This window comes from Urocitellus parryii, chromosome 4 (genome assembly GCF_045843805.1).
Source record: "Urocitellus parryii isolate mUroPar1 chromosome 4, mUroPar1.hap1, whole genome shotgun sequence".
Taxonomy (NCBI): domain Eukaryota; kingdom Metazoa; phylum Chordata; class Mammalia; order Rodentia; family Sciuridae; genus Urocitellus; species Urocitellus parryii.
In genome coordinates this window covers 18,044,634-18,050,504 of record NC_135534.1, presented here as the reverse complement: position 1 = coordinate 18,050,504, position 5,871 = coordinate 18,044,634, and the positions used below count along the sequence as shown (strand labels likewise).

The 5,871-nt window shown below is 36.6% G+C and overlaps 1 pseudogene; it reads left to right on the top strand.

Annotated features, from left to right (window-relative positions):
- The first annotated feature begins 4,734 nt into the window (after nt 1-4,734).
- On the top strand, nt 4,735-5,648 carry LOC113176785 (olfactory receptor 4C16-like; annotated as a pseudogene).
- The last annotated feature ends 223 nt before the right edge of the window (nt 5,649-5,871 follow it).

Genomic DNA, 5,871 nt, shown 5'->3' with positions numbered 1-5,871 from the left:
CATTGATCATATGGAGTTTTAAAGGTTTATGTAAATTACATCCATGTAAATGGATGTAAGTGTAAATTGCATTCTAAAAAGAGAATTGACATGAATTTAAAAAAAAAAAAAAGCTAAAACCAAAACAACAACAACAACAACAAAACTCTACAAGGGCACTACAGAGCTAGTGTTGTTTGTTTCATAACACAGGGAAAGGCAACTTAGGGCAGTCATTTGTTGGTGACCCAATGAATCTTCAGCAATGACACTCTTCTATCTTTTTTCTGTGCTCTTTACTCTCTCCATCACCCATTTATACTTTTCTTCTTTTTCCCTGTGCTTCTCAGGTGCCTGTGGAAGCTGACACCTTCTCATCCTTGTTTCCACCTGGTTACTGTGTATGAGGAGGGTTGGCTTGATATTCTCATAGACTAAATAGATGAAAAAAACAGAAAAAACTTAATTGTATTACCTCTGAGATGTTTCTGATTAGCAGAGAAAGAGAATCTTTAGAGAATAATATTAAGGTGATGATAGCTTATAACCTTATGTGTTAAAATATTCCCACGAGAGGTTGGAGAGAACATTTTTTCATAGTCCTTGGGAAAAGCCACTATTGAAAAGGGATGAACAGATAAGGCAAATGCAGAGTCCCCTAACAGGTAAGGGAGAGATTATTTCTATATTTGTTAGCTTACAGATGTATCATTGCAGATTAATGCAATGTATTTTAATAGATTTCTTGTGCACTTGCTACTCTCATACCCTCTGTGGATGGAACAGATAATAAATAACACAATGTTTTAAAAGTTCATTGTTGTTACAGAAAATAAATGGAGTGAAATATAATATTTGGAATAAAGTAAACATTTGAAATCAACAAATACTTTGTGAGCCCAGGTATGTGAAAAGCTGACCTTGTTATATGGGAAGAGAAGGAGAGTTTCTGTCTTTACATTTTGTACCCCTTCTTGAGGTGCAGAGCTTGGAAAAGTTCCAACACTTTTCACAGGAGTTGAATGGGAAGGTAAGTCTCACCGATAGCCACAGATACCAGAAACAGAGATTGTGTCTAATTAAAAATAGAGAAAAGGCTAATAGAGAATAATAACCTTGTCAAAACTTTTAGAGAATGCCAACTTTTATATCTCCAAGTGACACATGTGTGTAGAATAATACATTTTATTGTATAGAATTACTAATTTTTATGTTTTTATAATGATATAAAATGTAGCTTGCTGTTAATGTATACCTGATATTTAGTTTAAGAAGCTGCATAATTATTTCTCAGATAAAATTTAGATCAAACATGACAATGAGGAGGCTAAAAACTTCATTATGACATTATATAAGGAAAATGAAAGATAACATGGGTAGGGGTGTTACTGAAATTCTTTTGGATATAAATTTCTCTTTTCCCTAAATATCTGCTCATTTCCAATATTCTCTTTCACTATCTGTCCATTTGTGTCTTTAGTGTTCCACAGTGTTCCTTCTTTCCATCAAGGAAGAATAACAATTAAATATTAATTTCAGGACAGTTGGGGAAACAGGATATAGAAAGCATAAGCAGTAATTATGGACTCCATGACAACATTTTGGTTTTCAGCCCACGCTGTTTCCCAGGGTATCTCTGATAGAGAGCAGGAATCATAAGTCTCAGTGAGAAGCCTTATGATTCATTCATTATAGGATCCATTATATCACATTTCTAGCTTTTCAGGGTAAAGGAATTGGGACTGCCAGTTAATGTTCCCAGGATTAGGTAACTTCCACAAAGAAATAAAGTGAGAGGGATTCCTGCAAAGACAGAAGTCTAGTGTAATGGACTTGAAAAAGAGTTGATCTTTTAAGAGAGAGTCCTTACAGAAAGCACTGTTTCTTGCTGAGGACTTTGTAAGGCGACCTAGGAGCATTGCAGGACCCACCTTGCCGATGTCTTGGGGGGCACCAGAATCAGGAGGCACCACACAGCTTTGTAGGTTCAAACAGCAATTCTTTATTCCCGATCTCACACCAGCCTCCACACACGTTCAGGGGCAATTCCAAAATGTCGGATCCCAAATCCTACTCCACAAGGCTTTTTCCAAATCCCATTTTAATCTCACGAGAACTCAACAAGCCGCAGGAACACCCTAATCCCAGCAGCAATAATCTTCAACCTCAACTTCCCTAAAACCCATATTCTTAAACCGGGAAACGCCTTAAACCCAAGGACCGGGATACTTCCTCAAACCTGCAGGATACTTCCTCAAACCTGGATCTACCCTCGATCACCTTGAGCAGGGTCATCTTACTAAAGCATACATGCAATGTCCCATCGAATGTCCTAAGCAGCATGGGGTACGCTGGCAAGGAGATTTTGATGCGTCATACCTACTTGGTAATGGCCCTCAGCACCACCTGTCACTCTATCCAACCCTCATCTAATCTCCACTTTATCTTGGTTGCTTTTCTTTCAGCTCTTCTCCATTGCCTACAACACCAACAAGTTGGGTTTTTACTATTGTTTTGAACAGTGTAGCCATCCTAAATTGCCTCATCGTGTTTGATATGTTGAGGTCCCTGTGGTAATTATGAGAAGATGTGCTATACAATACTGGACTTCCTTGCCTTTAAACATGGTAACCTATATTTCTATTCCATTCATTTGGAATCTGATGAAATGTATTAACACTTCTCTGGAAAAAAAGACACACACACACACATACACACACGTCATACACACAGAAACACACAAAACCATGAATTAGCAGATGGAATACACAAAATGTCAAGATTATTTTTGTGTACCTTAAAGTCCAAGGATTCTTTTTTCTCCCCAAGAAATGCTTAAGGGGACCATTTTCATGGGGGCAGACTTTTAGTGTCTTTTATGCAGCATGGTGCTAATGTGGATCACACATAATTTATTTCAGAACATGGAGCTAATTCCCCTACTTACATAAAATCAATCTGACTATAAGTAAATAACCGAAAGATCAGTAAGAGTAGAGAAGGGAAGAGGGGGTGGGAGGAAAAGGGGAGGGATGTATTAGAACAAAATATATTACATGCTTTTGTAATTATGTCATAGTATATTCTATTTTCATGTGTAACTAAAATAACCATCACATGTTTGAGTACAATTAATTCTTTTAAATGAATAGAAGAGGATGATCTGGTTTTATGCTTAAGAGGTCAAGACTCATTTTCCTTGCAGTTTAAAATTTTTGACAGAGATCACACATTTCAAAGAGAATTGATTTTGTTTCTGTTCTTGACACCATAAAGTAAATGATTTATCTAGACATTTCCTTAAGCATTTTTAATTTTGAGGAAAGATGATACATTTCTAACCAATTGAGGAGAAAAAGTATTTAATATAGAAAAGGGGAAATACACATATTAATAGAACCTAGTATCTCCTGTAATTATGAGGTTCTGTGCTTAGACTGGCTAATGGTTCTAAACACAATGTATTGGCAGCATGAACACTATTGGGATGATCCTAGTTGGACAGGCAAATATTTCATAATGTGTTCATATGTGGCGGCATGTTTCATTTTATAGGTCTAATTCTATATAGGATCATTTGTGGTAATGTCATCCTAACAAGAAAGATCTAAAATAATGTAGCGTATGGACATGTTTCACCATTGAAAAAATAAAATATTCATTAAAAAACAGCTTTTCAAAGTTGAATATGATCACAAATTTTCTCAGGACAGAAAATAAATTGAACAAAAAAAATATCAGTTACTATTTATTTCACTATCCCCCTCTGTGGAAATCCATCTACTTTCCTATTCTGAACCTTCGCTCTGTCCTGAGAATGTGGGATTTTCATGCATCTGGATAATAAAAATCACAGGAAATTACAAGTTTGATCTATTCCTATACTGGCTTCCTCGTGATATCCCTCCAGATTACCATGGATCATAAGCTAAGTACTTGAATTATAAAAAGATGAACTACTGAATGGTATAATGTAGCCCCTGAATTTTAATGTCATCTCAGAGACTCAGAATTCTCTATGGAGTATTTTTTCAGAATGAGAAGATGTCTAGAAATTGGAACATTGGTGTGAGATATTGCTATGTAAAATTATGTAGAAGCATAAATGTTGTCCATTAGTGTATGTCACATGCAAAATGTTATCAAGGGTTTTCAAGATAGCAGCATATTATTTAGAGATTATCATTGTTTCTTATTCCTGTCTTCACAAAGCCATTCTTGGAACAAAATACAGCATTTTATATGTTTTCAAAAACGTTTGTATCAATGTGTATAATTCATGTGTCATGTATAAATATAAGTATGGATGAGACATTTTATGTAATAGAGATTAAGTGACTTTATATCTACATATCTTAAATGTAAAGTAATATCCCATGAGCCCTCAAGATTTATTAAACATGAAAAAATAAAGAAATATTTAAAAGACTTGTATGTCTTGGATCTCCATTCACCATTTAGGAAGAAATGATCACAAAAAAGCTAAGAAGGGCTTATGTTTAAAGAATACTGTAGGAATTTATTACACTAATAAGCTTGTTTCAGACCAATATAGACCTTATGAAGTACTCATTGAAATTTGAAGAATAAAGTGTTGAGGTGACTTTTTAACAAACCACAATTAGAATGTCTGATGAAGAACATTTATTGTTACTTAAGATATTCCATAACATTATTTGGCACATGGTAAATTAATACCTTTATTTTCACAGGAAAACCATCTCCTACTCTCCCCTTTTCTTCACTCATGAAATCATGCACCTGAACAATAATGTGACAGAGTTCATTCTGCGTGGGTTGACACAGGACCCTGTTAGGAAGAAAATAGTGTTTGTAATTTTTTTTTCTTCTTGGGGACATTGCTGGGTAACTTACTTGTTATCACCACCATCAAGACCAGTCGGGCACTTGGCAGTCCAATGTACTTCTTCCTTTTCTATTTATCCTTATCTGACACCTGCTTATCTATGTCCATAGCCCCTAGAGTGATAGTAGATCCCCTTTCAAAAAGGACCACTATTTCTTTCAGTGAGTGCATGATCCAAGTTTTTTCATGTCATTACTTTGGCTGCCTGGAGATTTTCATCCTCATCCTCATGGCCGTTGACCGCTATGTGGACATCTGTAAGCCCCTGCACTACATGACCATCATGAGCCACCAGGTCTGCAGTGTGTTAGTAGCTGTGGCCTGGGTGGGGTCCTGTGTGCATTCTTCAGCTCAGATTTTTCTTGCATTGTGTTTGCCTTACTGTGGTCCCAATGAGATCGATCACTACTTCTGTGACTTGGAACCCTTGTTGAAGCTCGCCTGTGCAGACACATATGTGACCAACCTCCTCCTGGTGTCCAACAGTGGGGCCATTTGTACAGTGAGTTTTGTCGTGCTCATGTTCTCCTATGTCATCATCTTGCATTCACTGAGAAACCACAGTGCAGAAGGGAGGAGAAAGGCCCTCTCCACCTGCATCTCCCACATCATTGTGGTCATCTTGTTCTTTGGACCTTGCATATTTATATGTGCATGGCCTGCAACCACCTTACCCATGCATAAGATGATAGCTGTGTTTTACACCATTGGAGCACCATTGCTCAACCCTCTAATTTACACTCTGAGGAATGCAGATGTGAAAAATGCCATGAGGAAGTTGTGGAGCAAGAAATTGATCTAGATGACATGAGATGAATAATGATTTGAATCCTTTCTTCACTTTTATATTGACTTAGAAGTCAATACAAAATATTACTTTCTTGTTATGCATATAGTTCCTTCAGAAAAATAGGCATTAAGAGCATATACACTGCTTGAGAAGGAGCTGTTTTTATGTAGAGGAAGAGACACAGCAGTAGGTACTATATTTGTGGAAGTCTCTTGTTGCTCTTCCTGCTGAGTGG